The 24365-nt window shown below is 36.5% G+C and overlaps 1 protein-coding gene, 1 long non-coding RNA gene and 1 pseudogene across 2 annotated transcripts in view; 2 read left to right on the forward strand and 1 right to left on the reverse strand.

Annotated features, from left to right (window-relative positions):
- The window catches only part of LOC18101646 (receptor like protein 21), a 246832-nt gene that overhangs the window by 81843 nt on the left and 140624 nt on the right, over nt 1–24365 (reverse strand). The gene's annotated exons all lie outside the window — the stretch shown is intronic.
- LOC18101654 (cadmium/zinc-transporting ATPase HMA2-like) lies at nt 5127–6440 on the forward strand (annotated as a pseudogene).
- The window catches only part of LOC127904255 (uncharacterized), a 99807-nt gene continuing 85579 nt past the window's right edge, over nt 10138–24365 (forward strand). Inside the window, exon 1 of the long non-coding RNA XR_008057237.1 lies at nt 10138–11523. This is a non-coding gene — a long non-coding RNA (uncharacterized LOC127904255). The remainder of the gene's footprint in view (nt 11524–24365) is intronic.

Raw genomic sequence — 24365 nt, forward strand, 5'->3', positions numbered from 1 at the left:
CTCCCCCTGTCTTGTATATAGTGTCCTCTGTTTTTATTTTATGCTAGATAGCCTCTAATTTTGGCTCTACCACCTTTCTATAATAATACTCGACTATTATAAAAAGAAGAAGAAGCAGAAGCAGAAATAACTTAGCGCGTTTGTGTATAGATAGTTTCCTTGAATGAAGCATGTACATGTCTGATGAGCAGAAAGACAAAAAATGGTAAATGAGGACAGCATTGCATCACCACCATGGCAAACTCGGCATGACCGAGGAGTGCAGCAATGTGCAAAGGAGTGTTTGATGTGCTAAGGATATATAGCCAAGTAATTGTTTCTTTTTTGAGACTAAGAGTCAGTGTGTAGCGGAATTAGCCTTCGTTCTCTCCTTCTGGTCAATCGTCTTGGAGAGCCTATGATCTTGCCTTGATCAAGACTCCTATCTTAGTTATTCAACAAATATGAAGAAATTTTCCAAAATCATTTCTTGACAAAACATCTCACGCATCCCTCAGCCCTTGTCAAATCCTCCATCCCCTTATGCCCTTGCACAGACTTGCCCCCGGGGTAAATTCTAAAACTCGGGGCATCTTTTATATGGAATATGCAATTTCCAAAAGGTCTGAGGAATCGAACAAAGAGGGAAATGATTGGGCATCAGTCTTGAAACCACAATGATCCGATGGACGAGAGCCGCTAGTGGAGAAGGATTCATGCATCTCTGTTTTTGTGTATTCCTCATGCTCTTTTTCACTGTACAACAGAACTTTTGCCTCTTCAGTTTTTCCTTTTAGACTCTCTTCAATCAATGGAAAGATGAAACACCACAGAAAGGTGTAAACTGACAAGAAATTCAATGCTCACACTTTGAATTTTAATTTGCATGTTTCAGGTCATTGATAGCTATACATTAAAATTACAGAGTAAAATATCATTTATCAAGATTGTCTTGTTCGTTATTGATGATGATTAGTGATTCGAAATGGATGCTGGAAATTGGAACAAAGTGTTTGTGTAATTTGCTACCGCTTTGGGGGACTTGATTTTCTTTTCTTTGAGTTATGTCGTGAATTCAAGTTACGCAGGATTTAAGAATTCTTCAAGACATAGAACCATCTTAATTGGGGATCGAAAACTTGATGGACGAGTTGTTAGATAGGTTGTGAGAACATCAAGGCCCAAAGAAGAAGAGGAATTCTTTATGGGGCACAGTCACAGGCATATCTAGAGAAGATACAGAGTTGAGTTGAAACTTGTTAATTGATCTTAAAAAGATACAGAGCCCCTGACTTAAGGCAAAGACAAATATTTTAGAGAAGGTGGTGCTCAAGGGTTTTAAGGGAGTTTTCTCCGGAAAACAAAAGTCCATAAACAACTTTTCCAAGGAACTTAAATTCTCAATTAATTAATTAATTATAATTTGGGTTAACTTTCACACTATTTAAGTTTTTTTTTAATAAAAAAATATTACTAACATCTATATATATATTTTTTAGATTGAAAACATGACTTGTAGCGTAGCGTGGCTACAAATCTATTATTTTCACTATTAGAGACAAGTACTAACTTGTTAAATCTTTTAAAATACACTAGATGGAGTAGAAGTTCTAGATGGAGTAAAGTTGTTAAAATAAGAAATTTACTTTGGATTAATATACAATCTAACCAATTGATACAATAGATTATAATAAATTTAGAGTAGAAGTTCTAAATAAGATGACTGTAAATTAGCGGCACAAGTCGTTCTTCCAATACGCCACTTCCCTTCAACCAAGGATATTCATTAACTTAATTATTATAATTCAAAGTAGATTGTTTCCTTCCAAACATGTTCTTGCTTATCATCCTTTATCAATTTTATGCCAACATATTAGTTTTTTGTTTTTTATGATCACTTAATACCTTCAAATTAGTTTTCAAGTTTTGAGATTAAGTTCATGGATCTATTCTTACCACGAGATTAAAAATGATTTTATATTTAATTAAATAAATAAATAAATTAGTAATATAGATATGATATTCTTTCTTATCCAATTACCACAACAGAACGACCTAGCGTTACCATGTTGAAACAATGCCTACCCAAATAACTCAAGCCCAAACAATGACATGAATTGGGTAAGCAATGCCTCCTTTCTTTTTTATAACAAATACTACTGGGCTTCAGATAAAACGCTTCAGATAAAACAAGAAGAAGATAAAATCTTTATAAGCTAAGATAAATTGATAAAGGAGATTCTCAATAAGTTAAAAATGGAGGATTGTTAATCTTTATAAGCTAAGATAAATTTCTAAAGGAGATTCTCAATAAGTTCAAAATGGAGGATTGTACAAAAATAAATACTCTAGTTGAGTGTGGAGTGAAGATGTCAAACAATTGTCGCACCCGACATCGCGGCGGCCTTAAAAATAACATCAATGGAAAGAACAAATTTCTGGCATCTTGTTCTTTTAGGAGAAAAGGTCTTGTTTAAGGAGTCGCCACCTAGTATTATGGTCACTAGAAACCGTAACTAGTTAACAGAGATTCTATGGTTCGGGACTGGTTACGTAAAAGGAAAGATATTATCATCCCTTAAACGTCTTGCCTGAGGCAGACTGCATTGCTGATTTTGTTTTAAATTGCCAAACGTTTATTAGTTTATGCTATGATAATTTGCTTATAATATTCCCGACTCTGGCGCCAGTGAATATTCAACTACGGATACTTCCAACTCTGACGTTGGTAAATATTATGTAGCTATAAAATAAATTAGATCAATATTTTTATACCTGACTGTAGCATAAGTGAATAGACAAATAAAATAAATTTATTTTTACACATACACATATTTTTTATTTTTAATGTAGCTAAATAAAAATAAAATACAATTAAATTAGTAGTTTTGTTCATGACTCTAGTGTCAATCAATAAACAAATAAAATAAATTTATATTATTTTTATTCATGCATACATATTTTTTTAATTTTTAATTTTTATTATTATTTTTTGGACCGGGTCCAGCTCAGTCCATGTGGCTGGGCTGGACCCAGCAAGCTTAGCCGGGTCACAGGCTTGACCTGGCTGGCCATTGCTTTTTAGTTTTTACCAGCAAGCGTGCGTGAACTGCTCACGCACGCCTGCTACAGGAGCATGTAATTAAAATGCAAGGAGGGAAAGCGCAACTTACCTGGCGCTGCACTTGAAGATGAGGATGACGGTGATGGAGGGCCGGCCGGCTGATGCTATTTTCTCCTCCTCTGTTTTCCTCTTGGTGTTCCTCTAGTCTTCCTTCTCTCTGCCCTCTTTTTCTTTACTTTTATGGGTTCCTTCCTCTTCTCTGATCTCTCTCTCTCTCTACTGTGTTTGCTCTGTTTTTGTTTTTTTTTTTTTTTTGTGTCACCTGTGTTTGTTCCTTTTCTTCCCTTGGTTTCTTGGTTCTCTCTCTCTCTCCTGCGTCCTCGGTTTTCTTTTTTTATGCTTCCCCCCAGTTTTTCCCCCTATTTGCGTCTTCGTCCTCCTGTGCTCCCTTCGTGTTCTAGGTTCTCTCCCCTCGGTTCTGCCCTTTTTTTTCCCCTCGGTTCTGCCCTCCCCCCCCCTCGTCTGTGAATTTTTGCTCTGAAGACGAAGGCGAAGCTGGGGTACGCTGGCTTTTTCTCTGGTTTTTCTTCCCCTGTTTCTGTTTCGTTTTTGCTTCTCTCTCTATCCTACCGGTTCACTTCCTCCCGGCCTCTCTGTTCTTATCTGGCTTTATAGCCAAAGAATGCCAAGCATCCCTACGATTGAAACGGCTTCAAGCCTTTAATCCAGAACCGGTTCCTGATGAATAGCTTCTAAAACGATTGAAACGGCTTCAAGCTTTTAATCCAGAACCGGTTCCTGATGAATAGCTTCTAAAACGATTGAAACGGCTTCAAGCTTTTACTCCAGAAACAGTTCCTGAGGAAGAAGGCGAAGACGCCGTTTGTGTGATGGGAATAGCCATTTTTAATCTGGTCATAGAAGTTCTGAAATCGTGTAATCAAGCCCCTGGGTAAATTGTAATTGGACCCCTGTATTTCGGCGTCTTTTACAAGCTAGTCCTTGAACTTTAACCTGTTGCAATTTTGCCCCCAATTAACCCCAAACTTTGATATTTAATTAAGTCCCTGATTTTATTAATTAAATTAATTTCAAGTTCAAATAAGTCTCAAAACTTATCAATTCTCCAATTAAGTCCTTGATTTGATTAATTAAATTAATTCCAAGCTCAATTAAGTCTCAAAACTTATCAATTATCCAATTAAATCCTTGATTTGATTAATTAAACTAGTCAAGAGTTTAATTAAATCTCTAAACTTCCAATCATGTTGCCCTTAATCCAAATTTATTTTTAATTTCATTCTTTATTTGTTTTTTCATCATCATTTTTCATTTTTTTATTATCATTTCTCAATAAATAATAATAATAATAAACATAAAAAGGGTCAAAAATTGGGTTATGACAACAATGATTAAGGGGAAAAGATAAACTCTACAACATTAATCAAAAGCCTAGTTGAGAGTTTGAAATATTTAACATGCATTCATCTGGATATTCTTTTTGGAGTAGGACTTGTGAGTAGGTTTATGGAAACACCAACTATGACTCACTTCAAAGCTTTGAAGCGAATTCTTCGGTATATAAAATGTACTATTGATTTTGGATTATTTTATGGATATTTTAATAGTTTTGATCTTGTGGGCTATAGTGATAGTTATTGAGTTAGAGATATGAATGATAAAAAGAGTGCTATGAGTTTTGTTTTCTACATTGGAGACACATCATTCACATGGAATTCAAGTAAGCAATCTATAGTCACTTTGTTAATATGTGAAGCTGAATATGTAGTTAATACATCATGTGTTTATCATTTCATATTGCTAAGACGATTATTGAAAGAATTGTGAATGCCACAAGAGAAGCTTTTATATGAACAACTGTCAAAACCTCTAAACCACATCAACCACGAAGCAGTTTACCTCAAGTAAGGTGCGCTAGGGATGCTAATACCTTCTCTAACCACAACCAGTCTCTTACCCTCGAATCTCTGACAAGACCATTACACCCGAGTTTCCTAGCAACCCTGAATCAAACAACTAGCTAGGTGGCGACTCCTAATTGACCCCCCGATGTTGCGCGTCCATGTGTGACACTAGGGAAGAAGTAGATGTTGATGAGGTCAAGTTAATCACTGTTCTTGCAGTTAAGGCTGGTGAAGTTATAGCAATTGATGGAGTTGTTGTTGATGGTAACTGTGAAGTGGATGAGAAAACTTTAACTGGAGGTTCATTTCCGGTTGCCAAACAAGTGGATTCCGTAGTGTGGGTTGGAACTATTAACTTCAATGGTGACATCAATACTTCTCTCTGACACTCTATGAATTGTTTTTGAATGCATTTTGGCTTTGGTGGTAATGGGGTGTTAGAACTACTGCTTTAGCTGAAGACTGTGTGGCGGCTAAAATGGCAAAGCTTGTGGAAGAAGCTCGAAACAGCAAGTCTAAAACTCGAAGATTCATAGACAAATTCGCTCAATACTATACTCCAGGTTAGGCATACTGCAGTCCAATTACTCATCCAGTTTTATAGGCTTTCACTGAAGTAGGGTACCGAGAACGAGTATTTGGACAGCCCTTCACATCATTCTTTTAGAATGAATCGTCAGCTCCATTGCTAGACAATCCTACCTTTCATTTTGTGGGAAAGTTTTCATTTTAGTTCATTGTTCAGATTTGCAGCGGTGATATTCATGCCGGCTGGCGTAGCAGTGATTCCACTAGCATTACGAGTTCATAATCGTGATCACTGGTTTTACTTAGCACTGGTTGTTCTAGTCAGTGCATGTCTATGTGCTCTTATCCTGTCTACACCAGTTGCAACTTTTTGTGCACTAACAAGGGCAGCAACAGCTGGTCTTCTAATCAAAGGGAGGGTACTATCTTGAAACACTAGGCAAGATTAAGGCAATGGCTTTCGACAAAACCGGTACCTTAACAAGAGGTGAATTTGTTGTCACAGATTTCCACCATCTCTGCGATGACATCAGCTTATAGACATTGCTTTATTGGTAGAGTAGGTCTATAATTCTTCTATTATGGCGAACTTTACTCTTCACTGGCAAGTAATGTTTATGCAAGTTTCTAAGGGTATCAAGCATCGAGAGTAAATCAAGTCATCCAATGGCAGCTGCGCTAGTCGACTATGGAAGGTGGCATTCAGTGAAACCAAAGCCTGAGGATCTAGAGGAATTTCAAAAGTTTCCTGGAGAAGGAATCCAAGGAAAAAATGAAGTGAAAAATATATGTATTGATAACAGAAAGATTGCTCACAGAGCTTCCGGAACAGGTGAAAAGCCCTAATTATATCCTAGTAAGAATAAACAATATGATTCACATTTCAAACTAACCATCTATAAAATAACTTTCATCTTGAAAGTTTTTGGCAGTCTTATAAAATAACCATGATTTCTATCGATTTGTAATCTGATATGTAAATCAATCGGTTCCCTTAAACCTTAAACTAACAATATATGATGTGTCATAATTTAACTTTTTATTTTTTTCAAAAATAAATAAAAATAAAAAAAATAATTTAAAAATTGAATCAAGATAACATAAATTAAGAATTAAGGATTAATAATGATGAGATTATAAATTTAAAAGTTAATTTGATCAAAACATGAAAGAATTGATAAGTTTGAGGACTTCAGTAAACTTTAAATTAGTTTAAATAATAAAATCTATAGTTTATTTGAAAAAAATCAAATTTCAGGATTAATATGGGTTAAAATTATAAAAAATTAAAGTTAAAGAACTAAAATAAATAAATGGTGATAGCATTAGGAGGGTTAATTAATTATTCCAAAAGTAATTTTAAAATAATTAAAAGTTAAATAGCTAAATAAATAATGAATTAATTAAATTGAAAACCAAAAATTATTTTTGTAAATGGTAACAGGTTTCAATTGCAATTTATCTAGGAGAAAAATTAAAATAGCCTTTTCAGGTGAAAACAACGCTGTTTCAAAACAAACTATTCATCTCCTTCATCCCACCGATTCAGCAGAAACGGCAGTAGATCATGGTCACGTCTCTATCCAGTATCTCTCCTCCACAATGTGCCCCTAACAGTCCAGTAATGGGCATTTTTTTTTTCTCAAGCATGACAGGACCGTGCTAATCTCCACACTATCCCGGGAGAGATGAAGGGGCATTCTCTTGCTCTATAAAGACCACAACACACAGAGACGAAGAGGCAGGGGGGAAAAAACAGAGACATAGAGAAGACAGAGAGACTTGTCACCTTCCTCCAGCAAAAGGGAACTTTAACTTCCCCTCACCGTAGGTTGTTGATCCAACCAACCAAATACAAACCCAGAGAAACCAGGACGAACAGAGAAAGGCCACAAAGAAGGGGAGAACCACAGACAGATAATACAAAAAAAACACAGACGAAATGAACAAACACAGATAATACAGAGAGAGACCAAGAGGAACAAGAACAGAGAGAGACAGGGAACAAGAGAAAGCAAAAAAAAAAAAAGAAAAAAGAGAGAAAACAAGCAGAGAAAAGCAAGAACAGAGGTGAAGTGAACAAAAAACAGAAGTAGAGGGGAAGAAAGTAACATTGGTTAGCCAGCCCTCCATCACCATCGTCTTCGTCTTTAAGTAGCAACTCCAGGTAAGTCTTTCTTTCTCTTTCCCCCGCTTTGCAGCTTCAATTCTTAATAATAATTGTAATAATAATAACAAACATGGATTGAGGACCATAAGGAACAGCAAACGAAAGGCCTTTTGTCATGATATATATATATATATATATATATATATATATAACAGTATGTAAGAAATGGTTGCGGTGGCGAATCTAGAAGGTGACAGACCAGTAACAGTGGCTGTGGATTATTAGAATTCCAACAAGAAGAATTATAATCTGGACTGGTTCAAAATTAAGAGTCAAAGATGTTAATTACCTCAATGTCTAGGATTCAAAGCTTTTCAGAATCCACACACCAATTCAAAGATCTAACAAACCATCTTCATTTGCATCCATACTCCCAATAGCTCTTTCCACTCAGTATACGAATTTCATACAAAACTTTAACTATAGCAATCTGAAAATGGAAATATATAAAGTTAAGCATGAAAAATGTTTCCCAAGACTTCATTACAAGATTGACCGGTTAAATTTGTGATTCAAACTGAAAATACTTGCCCGGATTAACCAATGAAGAAATTTAATTATTATATCACACAGAAGCTAAAATGAAAAACCGAAACATAAATGAAAATTAATACAACATCGCTTGAGCATGCCTTAAAACTTGTTTAAATCTTAAAACCAGAATACACAACAAAGCACCAAGTCTTAGTACCATCAAGGCTATGAAAATCCAAACTTGGATAAAATGGAAAGATTCTGCACCAGAAAATAATAGCAATTGTTGATGCTCACCTCAATAAAGTAAAACCAAGCTCGTCGCCAATATGGATTTATCTACAGAACTGCACCTATCACTAGCAATTGCGAGTATTTTCTGCATTTGAATTTGATTAGCTTGATTTTATGGTTTATGCAAATTGATTTTCTTCTGAATAGACTGTTGTGAGTGTCTGATGCCCTGGTCTTTGATTTTAATTATGGTTGGCTTTTCACGTTTTCATTTTGATTGATTGTTTCTCTATAACGTGGATCATTTCTGTAGGTTTCATGGTCTTATATCCAGAGACCGGAGCCTGAAGAAAACTCGTCTGAGGTGTGTCATTGTTTTTCTGATGTTAATAAATTTTAGAGCCCAAAGATTGGAAAAACTAAGAATGATGCATGATTGGACATGCTAAATGAGTTGTTCTGGTTTTCATTTGTCTATCTTGTATAATACGTACGGTCGATTTTGTGTTTGATGCCAGGCCATCTATCAATGCCAACTTCTGGGCTGTATTTTTCTCTCATTCATTGACAATTGCATGACTAGGATTTGACCACCATTCTTAATATTTTATGCAACCTTTGGATAATTTTGGTGGGACTGCATCTTTAATTTTCTCCACACTATAGGCTATACATTCTTCCTGCGTCTTCTTTCAGCGTCACATGCATGGAAAACAAATATTTTTTATGAAGTCCCCGTGGTGTATAAATGTTGTTTCTTTGACACGGAATAGACTTGTTAGGATGTTGATAGGGAGACCTTGTCATGTGCTTGAAGTTGTTGATAGGGAGACCTTGTCATGTGCTTGAAGTGATATTTGTGATTTCAGGCAAGTGCTCTTGTTTCTTAGATGACAGATGAGAGATATGCTGTTTTCCAGCAAATTAAGCAGCTTCAGCAAGAACTAGTAAGGTGCTTAGTATGTGAATATATCATGTAAGCTTAATTGCTGAAATTCTTTTAGGACAACCTTGCCTTTAGATCAGTTGTGACTTCAAGAAATATTAGGTACCAAGAAAAGAAAAATACAAAGACAAATCCATATTCTGTGATGAATTCAGTACAGGAAGATAATGTAAATTTTTTTTATGAAGTCCTCGTAGTGTATGAATGTTGTTTCTTTGACACTGAATAGACTTTTTAGGATGTTGATAGGGAGACCTTGTCATGTGCCTGAAGTGATACTGTACAGCACTTCTGGAACATCAGAGACCAGAGGCTGAAGAAAACTCGTCTGAGGTGTGTCATTGTTTTTCTGATGTTAATAAATTTTAGAGCCCAATGTATGAAGATGATATTTGTGATGAATTCAGTGCAGGAAGATATTCCAACCTCAATTTCCAAACCCAAAAAAAACATCATCAAACCCTAACTGAAAAGCTTTTATCTATGATAAAACAATGCAAATCGAAAAACCTACTAAAACAAATCCACACAAATGCTTATAAACTCAATACCAAAACCCAATTTCCTTCTTTCCAAAATCGTTGACCTCAAAGACTTGGCCTATGCATCCCTTGTTTTTAATCAACTCACCAAACCCAATATTTATGCCTTCAATGTCATGATTCGTGGGTTAGCTACCACATGGAAAAAGTATGATTTTTGTGTTGAATTGCATTACAAGCTGAAGTCTTTATGCCTAAAAGCAAACAATTTCACATACCCTTTTTTGTTTATAGCGTGAGGGAATATTTGGGGTTTGGTTCATGGAAATATTGATCATTGTCTGGTGTTCAAGGCTGGTTTGTATGGTGATGAGCATGTAAATCATTCTTTGACTACAATGGACGCAAGGTGTGGTGAAATCGGGTTTGCACGGAAGGTGTTTGATGAAATGGGTGAAAGAGACTTGGTGTCGTGGAATTCGATGATTTCGGGGTATTCTAAGATGGGTTTTGCTAAAGAGGCAATTGGGTTGTTTATGGAAATGAAGGAGGAGGGGTTTGAGCCAGATGAGATGACGTTGGTGAATGTTCTTGGGGCGTGTGGGGATTTGGGTTTGGGGAGATGGGTGGAGGGGCTTGTTTTGGAGAAGAAGATGGAGGTAAATTCGTATGTGGGGTCTGCCTTGATTGTCATGTATGGTAAGTGTGGGGATTTGATATCTGCGAGGAGGGTCTTTGATTCAATGCCAAACAAGGATGTTGTCACTTGGAATGCCATTATCACATGGTAATTAGACCGGTTTTATACTTTGTAATTGTCACATATAGTGGAATTGTGTTTATTTCTGTTCCTTTAAACTAACTTGAAATTTGAATTCTTCCTAATTAATCAGCTATGAAATAAAAACCACACAAATATATGAAATTTGTAAATGCGTTTCAAGTTAATATGATTTTTTTTGTTCAACTATCACTTCATATGTGTGCACAGAATGGAGCTTCCAATGAAGCAATTGTACTATTCATTGGAATGAGAGAGGCAGGTCCTAATCCAGATAAAGTCACAATGATTGAAGTATTGTCTGCATGATCCACAATAGGGGCCCTTGATTTGGGGAAATGGGTTGAGACACATGCATCAGAAATAGATTTACACCACGATGTCTATGTTGCGAGTGAATTAATTGATATGTATGCAAAATGTGGGAGCTTGGATGATGCACTCAGGGTTTTTGAGAGTATGCCTCATAAAAATGAGGTCTCATGGAATGCCATGATTTCTGCTCTTGCTTTCCATGGGCGGGCCCTGGAAGCATTATCATTATTCAGACGCATGTCAAAGGATAATGGCACTGTTCAGCCTAATGACATCACTTTCATAGGAGTACTTTCTGCATGCGTGCATGCCGGATTGGTTGATGAGGGCAGCCAATTGTTTGAATCAATGAAAATGTAATTTGGATTGGTCCCAAATGTCAAGCATTATTCTTGCATGGTTGATCTTTGTGCGCGTGCAGGACTTCCGAATGAAGCTTGGGACTTAATCAAGAAGATGCCTGGTAAACGAGATGGAATTGTGTTGGGGTCATTGCTTGGTGCCTGTCAGAGGCGTAGAAATGCAGATGTTGGTGAAAGGGTCATTCAATTGTTTCCAGAGATGCAATTATCTCATCTAAGATATATGCAAATATGAGAAGGTGGGATGATTCTGCAAAGATGAGGTAGTGTGGTGTCTCTAAAACCTCTGGCTGTAGCTGGATTGACGTTGGAGCTGGTGCTCATGAATTTCATGCTGGTGGCAGCTTACATCATCATTCGGAGAACATATACCAATTGCTGAATGAGGAAATGAAGAGAGAAGGTTACATTCCAAATAGCGGTTGCATATAGAGGTGGAAAAGTTGAAAACTTGGTGGCCTCTTTCAGCCATTGAGCAGTGCATTCGGAGGGATTGTATCTTCTGGTTGATGACTGCAGCCAAAGTGTTGAATGGCAAGTTGTGTTCTTAGGAGCTTGAGCAAGGATCTCTATCTTGCTGATAGAAATGTATAGTTTACCCTCGCATGAGTATGTTTCTGTAGAATGAAAATGGTTGTTGGATTGTTACATGCATTGGCTGTAAAATAATGCAAGTTCATTGCGGAAAGAATGCTAAAACTATTTTTTTTTTAGAACATAAGGAGGGAATGCAGGGGGAATTTTGGTGGATTGAAATAAAATGCACTTGACACCTTTTAAGTTTTTAAGGGATGCCATAAATCATTTTCAATAGTCCTCTATGAAAATGGTTTCCATAAAACAAACAAGGCCAGTTTAGTTTTTTAAAGCTCCCTTTGCTTTCTTAACTTTCTCCTTGCTGTGGCAATTGCAGCTGGAAATATGATAAAGCTGAAGGACATGCTAGTGGAAGTGGAAGAGAAGAAATGCATTTTGATTTGTCAGTGTTTTAAGCAAGTGGAAGTGGAGGTAATTAAAGATTCTAACAAGAGACTTAACTTTATTTTCATATATTCTTTCACCGGATATTTGTCATTTGTCAGTCTAATTGGATCTATTATTCTTGTAATTCTCATTTTCTAGTTTTTTTAGAGGAAGTTTAATTTTTTTTTCTTTTTACCTTCAGGAGAAAGCTAATCATATCAAATACAAGGTTTTCTAGTTTTCTGTACATCACTTTTGGAACATATTTTTGGAATAAATTTGAATTGATATTTGTGTTGTAATGTATTCCCTTTAATATTAAATATTTTTGGATATTCGTGTTGTAAATTTGAATTGACCATCCATAAATATCAAGTAATAATGTAATATACAAGGGAAGTAAAAACTCATGCAATTGAAAAGCCCCCACTATATAAAAACCCACAAAACCAAATGGAACTATATAAATTAATACAACATCGCTTAAGCATGCCTTTAAACTTGTTTAAATCTTAAAACTAGAATACATAACGATGCACCAAGTCTTGGTACTATCAAGGCTATGAAAACCCAAACTTTGATAAAATGGAAAGGTTGTCTACTAAAAAATAATAGCAATTGTTGATGCTCACCTCAATAAAGTGAAACTATGCTTGTCGCCAATATGGATTTATATGCAGAAATGCACCTATCACCAGCAGCACCATGATGTATGCAACCCAAAAGGTAACATAGAAAACCTCCATATCTATGAAGCCACCATTATCTTCATTGTTTGTTGAAGTTGGTGTTTGTGATGGTGGCATAGCCGCACCACATATTTTGGGTAGCGGTTCTCCACAAAGAAAAGGGTTGTCCTTGTAGCAGCTCGCCTCAAACGTGGCAAACTGTGCAACTCTCGCAGGAGTCTTACCGGAAAAATTATTGTGAGCCACACTAAAAACTTCTAGAGAGAATAGTTCAGTAAGACGAGGTGGGATTTCTCCATCTAGTTTATTGTAGGAAAGATCCAAGCTCTCTATTTCCTTCAAGTTCCAAAATGTTGGTGGAATTGTGATGCAGACCAGGTAGCAAACTCATATTTGGCGCGCCTAGAGCACCCAAAAAAGCAAAAGAGCTTATCATTGATGAGTCATAACATGCATAATCAGGCACTTTAAGTTTCTTACGTGACAGTTGGAATTTCCTCCTGTTTCCTTATTTAGCTTTTATTCTCCCAATTATTTTAGGACTGTTTGTTTTAGAAGACTAAGAGTTTCTTTTCGTTTCTTCCTTTAGCTTTTATTTCCACATTAATTCGAGACTGTTCCCAATTTAATTGAGTAGTTTTAGGAGTGTAAGAGATTCGTTTTCTCTATTTATTTGGTTGTAATCGCTTTGCAATGGGCAGTTGGAATAAAAACAAAAACTCCTTTGAGTAGTTAACTCAAATATCTCTCTTTCTTCTGTTTTTCTGCGGAATTCCAGATCAAAGAAACCCTTGTTTGTTAGAATGCATGTGAGTTCCGTTCTGGTCTGCATCAGGTTGGTATCAGAGCCAGGTTAGTTATCATCGTCATGGCACCAAAGAGACACGCAAACCTACCGAACCTTCGTGAACAACCGTTGGATGAAGTCTATGAGTGCGATGAGATTGCACGACTACAACATCAAGTCGAGACGTGAACGCAGCAGTTGGCAGCGTTAATGGCTCAACATCGGGATCCGAATCCACAAGACGTGGAAGAAGAGTCCGAAGGTGACGAAAATCCATTCGCCCCTCAACCAGTGTAGAGGAGGCCAGCGAATGATGAATCAAGGCATTAGGAGTCAGGCCTTAAGGTCGACATACTAGAGTTCCATGGTGGTTTGCAAGCGGATGAATACCTCGATTGGATCAATATGGTAGAGGAAGTCTTAGAGTTTAAACAGGTTCCAGAAGACAGACGGGTAGCGCTTGTTGCAACAAAGCTTAGAGTTCGGGTTGGGGCTTGGTGGCAACAGATAAAGAAAACAAGGACTCTACAAGGGAGAGGAAAGATCACGTGCTGGGACAAGATGAAAAAACACATGCGTTCTGCGTTTCTACCATGCAACTACACACGGACACTCTACCAACGGTTACAAAATCTAAGACAGGAAAACCGCTAAGTTGATGACTACACTACGGAGTTCTATCAATTAGTATCGCGAGATGCGATTGCAGAGGATGAGTAGTTGCGGGTTGCGCGATATATTGGAGGGCTGCGGATTCAATTCCAAGATGTCCTGAATATGTTTGATGTGTTGAGTGTGTCAGATGCCCACCAGAGAGCAGTGCAGTTAGAGAAACAACTAATGCGTGGAAATACAAGGAGTATGAACTTTGGAGGTTCTAATGCAAATACAAGCAATAACAGCGGACGAACAGGGAGTATGAATTTCGGGGGAACCAGTACAGGTGGTGCAAGCAGCAGTAACGCACGAACAACCATTCCACCATCTACTACTATCAAGCCTACGATGCCTGCACACACAACGACACCGAACACAGGTTTTTGTTGCTTTAACTGCGGAGAACCAGGACACAGGTTCGCAGAGTGTAAGAAAGGAGCATGGAGAGGGTTGTTTTTGGACATCGAAGAAATTAGTAGGGAACAAGATGGCGATGTTGAGGCAGAACCAGTTTATGATGAGGAAGAGCATTTAGAGGGGGATACTGGATCGATGTTAATGGTCCGACACAGTTGTTTAGCGTCACGCGAGATAAAGGATGATTGGTTATGCACTAATGTATTCTAGTCCACTTGCACAATCAACAGGAAAGTCTGTCGGTTCATCGTTGATTCAGGTAGTTGTGAGAATGTAGTGTCCGATGAAGTGGTCTGTAAACTACACATGGCAACATAATCACATCCTCGACCATATAAATTAACATGGCTAGATAAGAAGAATGATGTTACAGTATCAAAATGCAGCTTGGTATCTTTTTCAATCGGCACAACATACAAAGATCAGATTTGGTGTGATGTGGTCTCCATGGACGCCTGTCATTTATTATTGGGCAGACCGTGGTTATATGATCGACATGTGATGTATGATGGGTTCCTGAATACATGCACTTTCATATTTAATTCAATCAAAGTTGTGTTGCTACCAAAGAAGGAAACTACAGGTGGTATTCTGACAGGAGAAAAAAACAATTTATTGACAATGGCTAAATTCGAAGCAGAGATCAGAGAATCTGGGGTGGTTTATGTGCTGATCGGAAGGATGGAAGTTGAGAATGGCACTATTCCAAGCAGCGTGGAGCCATTATTGCAGGAATTTGGAGATGTATTTCCGGCTGAGCTTCCTGAGAACCTACCCCTATTAAGGGACATTGAACATCAAATTGATCTGGTTCCAGGTGCCAACTTGCCCAACAGGCCGCATTATCGGATGAGTCCAAAGGAGCATGAAGAGTTACGGTGCCAAGTAGAGGAATTGCTAATAAAAGGGCATATTCGGGAGAGTCTTAGCCCATGTGCGGTGCCTGCCCTTCTGACCCAAAAAAAAAAAACATGACATGGAGAATGTGTGTTGACAGCAGGGCCATCAATAAGATTACGGTTCGATACAGGTTTCCGATCCCACAGTTGGATGACTTGCTGGATCAGTTGAGCGGAGCCATAATATTCACGAAGCTGGACTTGAAGAGCGGGTATCACCAGATTCGTATCCGGCCAGGAGATGGGTGGAAAACGGCCTTCAAAACTCGAGAAGGACTCTTTAAGTGGATGGTCATGCCTTTCAAACTGTCTAATGCCCCAAGCACATTTATGCGGGTGATGAATCAAGCCCTGCGGCCCTACATTGGTAAGAGCGTGGTGGTATATTTTGATGACATTTTAATTTACAGCATTGATCCTAGGATGCACCTACAACATCTTCGGGAAGTTTTGGTCGTGTTACGTAAGGAACAATTCTTTGCAGCAAAAGGAAAATGTGTGTTCTTAACTAACCGAGTCTTGTTCTTGGGTTACATTATCTCTTCTGAGGGGCTTTTAGTAGACGACTAAAAAATTAAAGCCATCAAACAGTGGCGACAACCGTAAACCGTGACTGATGTCCGAAGCTTTCACGGGTTGGCATCATTCTATCGCCGATTCATTCCTCACTTCAGTGGTATAATGGCCCCAGTGACTGATTGTATAAAGAACAATAGCAAGTTTGTGTGGACACCTGAGGCCGAAATAGCCTTCTAAGAAATCAAGAAACAATTGACCACCGCCCCAGTACTTGTCCTATCTGACTTTTCAAATCCATTTAAGCTACACGGTGACGCCTCAAAGCTAGGAATCGGAGTGGTTCTAAGCCAAAATGGCAGGCCTGTCGCCTTTTTCAGTGAGAAGCTTTCAGGAGCAAAATTACGGTATAACACCCATGACGTTGAATTTTATGCAGTGGTTCAAGCGGTAAGACAATGGCGACAATATCTATTTCTTCAGGAGTTCGTCCTATTTACTGACCATGATGCCCTCAAACATATGGGGAGTCAAGATAAAATTTCATCCCGACATGCATCTTGGGCTGCGTACTTACAACAATTCACTTTTGTCATCAAACACAAAGCGGGTACACTGAACCGAGTGGCTAATGCCGTCAGTCGTTGAAAAAATCTGCTGGTTGACATGCGAATCAAAGTATTGGGTTTCGACTCCTTTCAAAATTTGTATGCATCTGATTTTTTTGCTGCTGTAATAGAGAAAATTCATAACAACCAACAGAGTGACTTTGTTCTCCACGATGGATTTGTTTTCAAAGGAACCCAACTGTGTATACCTGAGTGTAGTCTCCGAAACAAGATCATACAAGAACTGCACATAGAAGGACATGTGGGAAGAGACTGGACTTACTTGCTGGTGGCTACGTCCTACTTCTGGCCATCCATACGGAAGGAGGTTGGTCATTTTATTGAGCGATGTAGGGTCTGTCATGTTGCTAAGGGAGGAGCCACCAATGCCGGTTTGTACATTCCACTTTCTGTTTCAGTACGACCATGGTCCGACATCAGCATGGATTTTGTTTTAGGCCTCCCGCGTACACAACAGGGATTCGACTCCATTTTTCATAGTGGTAGACAGGTTTTCAAAAATGGCCCACTTTATACCATGCAAGAAAACAACAGATGCTGTTAATGTGGCTGAATTGTTCTTTTGAGAAATTTATCGGTTGCATGGCTTGCCAGAGTCAATCGTATCTGATAGGGACACTCATTTCCTAAGCCATTTCTGGCGGAGTCAGTGGAAGATGGTTAATACTCACCTGAACTTCAGCAGTGCTTATCATCCTTAGTTCGATGGGCAAACCGAGGTGGTGAACCGGTCGTTAGGTAACCTCCTTCGCAATTTGGTGGGTGATCAGATAAAATCTTGGGACAAGAAACTTGGCCAGGCAGAGTTCGCTCATAACCATACAGTCAATCGTAGCAGCAAGTTCAGCCCCTTTGAAATCGTGTGTGGGTTTCTCCCACGATGTCCACTTGACCTAGCTAATCTCCCGAGCAACACCGCAACACCAAAGTTAATCATAAGGCAGAGGACTTTGTCACTCAGTTGCAGGACATTCACAACCTTACCCGACAGAACTTGCTGGAATCTTTTGCCAAATTCAAACTCGACACAGACCGCAAGCGGCGTCTTGTCAATTTTGAGGTGGGTGACTTCATTTGGGCTATGCTAACGAAGGATCGTTTTCCTATAGGCGAATACAATAAACTATCAGCACAAAAGATTGGTCCCGTGGAGATTATGGAGAAAATAAATTCCAATGCTTACCACCTCAAGCTACCTAGTCATATTCGCACAGCAAATGTATTTAATGTCAAGCACCTAATTCCTTTCCACGAGGATTTGTCATCAGAAGAGGAAGATTTCTTGAATTCATGGTCGAATTCTTCTCAGCATGGGGAGGATGATGCAGACCAGGTAGCAAACTCATATTTGGCGCGCCTAGAGCACCCAAAAAAGCAAAAGAGCTTGACATTGATGAGTCATAACATGCATAATCAGGCACTTTAAGTTTCTTACGTAACAGTTGGAATTTCCTCCTGTTTCCTTATTTAGCTTTGATTCTCCCAATTATTTCAGGACTGTTTGTTTTAGAAGACTAAGAGTTTCTTTCCATTTCGTCCTTTATCTTTTATTTCCACATTAATTCGGGACTGTTTGCCAATTTAATTGAGTAGTTTTAGGAGTCTAAGAGATTCGTTTTCTCTATTTATTTGGATGTAATCGCTTTACGATGGGCAGTTGGAATAAAAACAAAAACTCCTTTGAGTAGTTAACTCAAATATCTCTCTTTCTTCTGTTTTTCTGCGGAATTCCAGATCAAAGAAACCCTTGTTTGTTAGAACGCGTGTGAGTTCCGTTCTAGTCTACATCAAATTGGTCCAGTCAAACTATTGTGCGAAAGGTTCAATGCCTTGATCATACTGAGGTTTCCAATTTTAGGAGGAATCTTCCCGGTGAAATTGTTGCATGAGAAATCAATTCTTATGAAGTACCAGATATTGTCGCCTCTATAAGAAAGGGATACATTCTTCGTGTAAACTCGAAGGATTGTTGTGATGAGGACATAGAATCATGAGAATTGTATGATTGTGGGAAATGATGAGTAGATATCATCCAAGAGAGGATGTTACCAGAAAGGTGATTATGAGAAAGATCAATCAAGGTCAATTGGTCCAACCTGGATAATTGAATTGGGATTTCACCTTCAAGATTGTTATAACTCAAGAGTAGAAATCTCAAGTTAGATAGCCTGTCAATCCATTCTTGAATTGTACCAGTTAAATTATTATGGGAAAGATCCAATGCCAATATCTCAGGGTGGGTCATAAAATGCCATTGTGATCGGTCCTTGGAACTTATTTCTAGACAAATAAACATATCTCAAATTTGAAGAAGTGTTGAATCTAGGTGGTAAACGACCAGAGAAATTGTTCCCTGATAAGTCCAAGAATTCAAGAGAAGACATATTTCATATCCATCCAGAGATCTGCCCTTGCAAACTGTTGTTCGAAAGTATTCTTCCAGTCAAAAGATTGTTGGATAGGTCTAACTCAAACAGCGAGTAAGGAATGCTTCCATTGAAACCATTATCAGACATCTTTAAGACTTCTAACCCTGGCAAACGATCTCCGATTTTTAAAGGGATTTGGCCTTGAAAGTGATTCATGGATATCCTTAGGAATGACAAATTCACATGAGAATTCTTTGGCAACAAAAATGGACCCGAAAGAGAACAATTTTCTAAATAAAGTCTTTGAAGGTATGTGTTGTTCTCAATCAACCAATTTGAAAACTCTCCCTTTATTTGGATGTTTGCAAGATCCAAAAATTGCAGGCTGAACTGATGGTAAAAGAACTTGGGTAATGCTCCCGCATCTTGTCCACGACCTCTCAAATAGAGGGACTCTAACTGGAACTTTGGGCTCAGATTATGATCATCTTCTTCTGCGAATATTTCATTACCTGAACTATAAAAAGACTTGATTTTTGAAAGGTTGTATAATGGGCTCAATGACATAGGAATCTTGAAGTGATTGGAAGAGAGATATAGTTGTTGAAGGGAAGTCAAATTTGTCAGACACGAAGGCAAGACTCCACTAAGATCATTGTCACTCATATCTAGCTCTTGGAGATGATTTAAGTCACATAGGCCTAGTTACATTATAATATAGAGAAAATTAAAACTTTGAGTGTCTAATGGAAAATACATAACCTAGAGAGAGAATAAGAGTCATCAACCTTACCTTGAGCTGTAGGTATTTGGCCATCTAGTTTGCAGCTCCCCAAAATCAAAGTTTTGAGAGAAGTCATTGTTTCGATGGATTGTAAGATGTTGTTATCAAGAGTATTGGAACTCAAATCTAAGTATTCCAAGTTCTTGGGATTAAGGAAGCCTGCTGCAATCAATTAAACAAGAAATTATAATTGCGTAGAAGGAATTAATTATAAAGGAAATGAAAGAGCAAGAGTGATCAACCTTACCTTGGGTTGTAGGTATTTGGCCATTTAGACTGCAATCCTCCAATTTCAATATTTTAAAAGAGGTCATCGTTCTGATGGTTTGGAAGATGCTATTATTGAGAGTACTGTAACTCAAATCCAAGTATTCTAAGTTCTTGAGATCAAGGAAGCCTATCACGATCAATTAAATAGAAATTATATTAGCGTAGAAGGAATTAAAATTAGAAATAACTCATTACCTATCAATCATGGCTAAAGAAACAAAAAATATCAGGTAAGTGTAGAAATTGTACTGTCCAATTAATAGAAGGTTTTTTTTATACGTTTGACCCAAAAATAGAAATACACCATTGTTAATTTATTCTCCTCCTAAAAATAACACTCTCTATATATGAAGTTATATTGTTTTTTATGTTATCATTTTAATTACATTACACTGAAATGGTGTTGAGAGAGGGGCAAGATTAAAGTGAAATATTATTCATATTAAATGGATGGTAGAATTTTAAAATAATAAAGATTTCAATTGAGTTAATTTCTAAATTTGAGATTTAATTGTCTCTCCAAGACTTGTTTAGTAGGTTGCTAAAACATAAAAGAAGAAATCTATACGACACCTAATTGTAGCAGGTATAGAAAGAAATAAAATGATCAATGATAAGTAATAGTGGAGTTGAAATTTGTTAATTTACCTCCAGAAGGTACAGTGCTATTAAGTTCTTGCAATGACAGATTTTTTAGAGAAGGCAGTGCTCGAAAGCTTTGAAGAGAGTGTTCATCTAGAGAACAAGAGTCCAGATACAAATTTTTCAAAAAGCTCAAATTTTGCAACTCTGTTTGTTCAATAGTAGCAAATTGAATTTTTCAATTAAACCCAAATATATAAACATCACTATATATGTAATATAACTTACTATCACCTAATATTCTTCCTCTAAAATCGTAGAATCCCAGATAAAGTGTTGTGAGGTTTGGGAATGCTCCTAATGATTGCAATAACTGGAAGCTACTTCCATAGGTTATGATATTCTCTAGCCATAGAGTCCTCAAGTTGCTTGGACCTGCAAGTTAGTTATGGAAGAAACAAGAATAATTAATATTATCTTCATGATGCTACCAACAGGTAGGTAATGTGAATGTGTTACTAATTACCTCTTGAGGCTACCAACTTGTTAATATTGTTGCCGCCCAGACCCAATTCCTCCAAGCTAGTTAGAGATTCTTGATATTTATATATAAAAAAATAAATTAATACAATACTCATTAATTGTGTTTTTGAAATTAAATTTAATAGATAATTGTGTTAATTAAATTTAATATTTATAAAAATAATAGTATATAAAAAAACTAACCTTTCAAATCTATTAACCCCTCCAGTCTATTATAATCTAAATATAGTGATTTAAGAAACGGAAGCCCTTCCACAAATAATAGAATACTGTTATCGAAGCTATTATATTCCAAGGCAAGGAACTCCAAATTGCTCAATTTCTGTAACTCATAACCACCAATATAAATAAATAAATAAATAAAGACTTTAGGTATAGAATAAAAAAGATATTATTGGAGTAATTTAATTATGATTGATTAAGAGGCATGTAATTGTTACAGTGAAGGTTGAGGTGGTGAAAGTGAAAATAAAAAGAGTAATTGTTAAAGTGACGGTCTATGTCTATGTCATGATTATAATAAAATTGGCAATTTAATAATATATGTTGTGGAATTAAACAACACCTTGTTACTAGATATGATTTCTATTTCTTCGATGATGAATTACTGTAGAGAACTAAAATTAATGATAGTAATTAAACAACACCTTATTTGATTAATTCTAAAAAAATAAAAGTAATATAAATATTTTGTAATACTTAAGAGAGCAAACCTTTCTTCTCAACCCAACCAGCTATGCGATTATTCGACAAGGAGAGAACGTTGAGTTGTTGAAAAGGAAGAAACAAGGAGGCATTCAAGTACCAATCTCCCAGTTCCGGATTCCATACGCCCCCAAGACCGAGTTCGGTGACTCGACCTGTACTGCTGTTGCACTCAATAAGTTCCCAAGAACAACAGTTGGCGTCTGCTTTCATCCAGGAGGGAAGGGAGGTGCCATTGGGATAGTTAAGAGAATCTTTGAGCTGCAAGAGAGCGATCCTCTCTTCCTCCAAGCAACCAAGAGGCACCCATCCTTGCAGCGAAACCGTTATCACTAACACCGTGAACACCTGAAGGAACAGCCCCATCTTATTAATATCAACTATTACAATATTAATTGTTGCCAATGGCAGCGAGGAGGTTAAGGCTTTTATAGAGGACTTCACGGACCCATGCCGTGCAAAAAACTGCATAGTTGTTTTAAAGAATTCCATATCATAATGAAAACAATATATCTCAGTAATTTGTAAAAATATCTTAATGAATAAATATATATCCACTTCATAGTCTCTCTTGTTTTTTTCTTAATTTTTCATTAATTTGGCCAATATATATTAATAAGAGAAATCCTACTAATACATATTTTTGTTTTTGCTGTGAATAAATTTAGATATCCAACGCTGTTGTTGTTGTAGTCAATTTTTCCATCTAAACTGCGGTAAAGGTTGATCATCACAAATGTTCATCATTCTTTATAGTATTCCATTTTAATTTTAACAAGGTTCAAGATGAATCTTTACTGATTGATTTGATTCCGTGTTTTTTTCCCCTACTAAACGCTAACTTTTTAGTATATTTTTCCTGCTGAATACTTTTTTTTTTTTTAGTTTTAACAAACTAAAAGGTTGTTTGGGAATAATTTTGAAATTATATTTTTTTTTAAAATAATTTTTTTATTTAAAATTATTTTTTAAGTTTTTTTTATCCGATATATTGATGTTAAAAATATTTTTTTAAAAAATATTTTATAAATCAACTTCTTTTATTTTATTTTAGTACATAATTCATAATAACTGAATTGATTCATTTAACATTTATCTTTAATATATGTATTCTCTTTGTTTCTTTTTATAATAATCTTAATCTGAATATCTTTTTAGGAAAAAATACTTATGGAAAAATGCATGATGGCACCATCCACCGGACCCATCTTGAAGAAAAATGGATGATGGAAATGGTCTAACGGACCCAACTCATGGAAAAATGCATGATGGCAACTTCCAACGGGCCCATCTTGTGAAAAAGAAGAAGCAGGTTGGCATAGGACGGCAGTGTCCTCTTCATCACATTTGTTTTCGTTTTGATATTACCCTGATTATTTTTTACATTCTAAAAGTATTTTTTAAAAATAAATTTTATTTTATTTTTTGATGTTCTTATATTATTTTAATATATAAATGTTAAAAATTATTTTTAAAAAATAAAAAAATATTATTTAAATATATTTCCAAACTAAAAATACTTTAAAAACCAACTATTATCATACTCCCAAACACTCCTAAGTATTGCTTACATTGAAATTTTTTTTCCTTTGTCAAGACTTTACTGATTATTCTTTTATATATTATTGTAAATGAATTGTTTAAAAATTTAATTTTTTTAATTTTTTTTTGACAATTTAGTTTTAATTAAACTTTAATTGATTTTAAATTTTTATAAAAAGATAAAATAAAAAAATAAAAAAGATATAAGTGTCATGCTATAAATTTTGCAAAGGATGTATTTTCCCATACTAAAAACAATAAAAAGTGAAAGTAATTGATGTAATGACATAGCAACCATAAACATTTGGATGATCAAAATAAAAATAACTCATTTTTAAGCTATAATTGTTCATTCGGTCACCTGTTCAAGTACATATAGAAAATGATAATTTTACTGTACAAATTTTTAGCACCTCGTCGTACTTTTCATGATAATTATTCTCAAGCTTATGGGGCAATAATCTCACGAACTCATCTTATCTCGTAGAAAAAAAACTCTTGAAAAGCCCCCGCTGTATAAAAACCCTTGAAACCAAATGAAACTGTATAAATTAATACAACATGAGCATGCATTGAAACTTGTTTAAATCTTAAAACTAGAATACACAACGATGCACCAAAGTCTTGGTACCATCAAGGCTATGAAAACCCAAACTTGTATAAAATGGAAAGATTGTCCACTAGAAAATAATAGCAATTGTTGATGCTCACCTCAATAAAGTGAAACCAAGCTCGTCGCCAATATGGATTTAT

This window comes from Populus trichocarpa, chromosome 1, assembly GCF_000002775.5.
Source record: "Populus trichocarpa isolate Nisqually-1 chromosome 1, P.trichocarpa_v4.1, whole genome shotgun sequence".
Lineage (NCBI taxonomy): Eukaryota > Viridiplantae > Streptophyta > Magnoliopsida > Malpighiales > Salicaceae > Populus > Populus trichocarpa.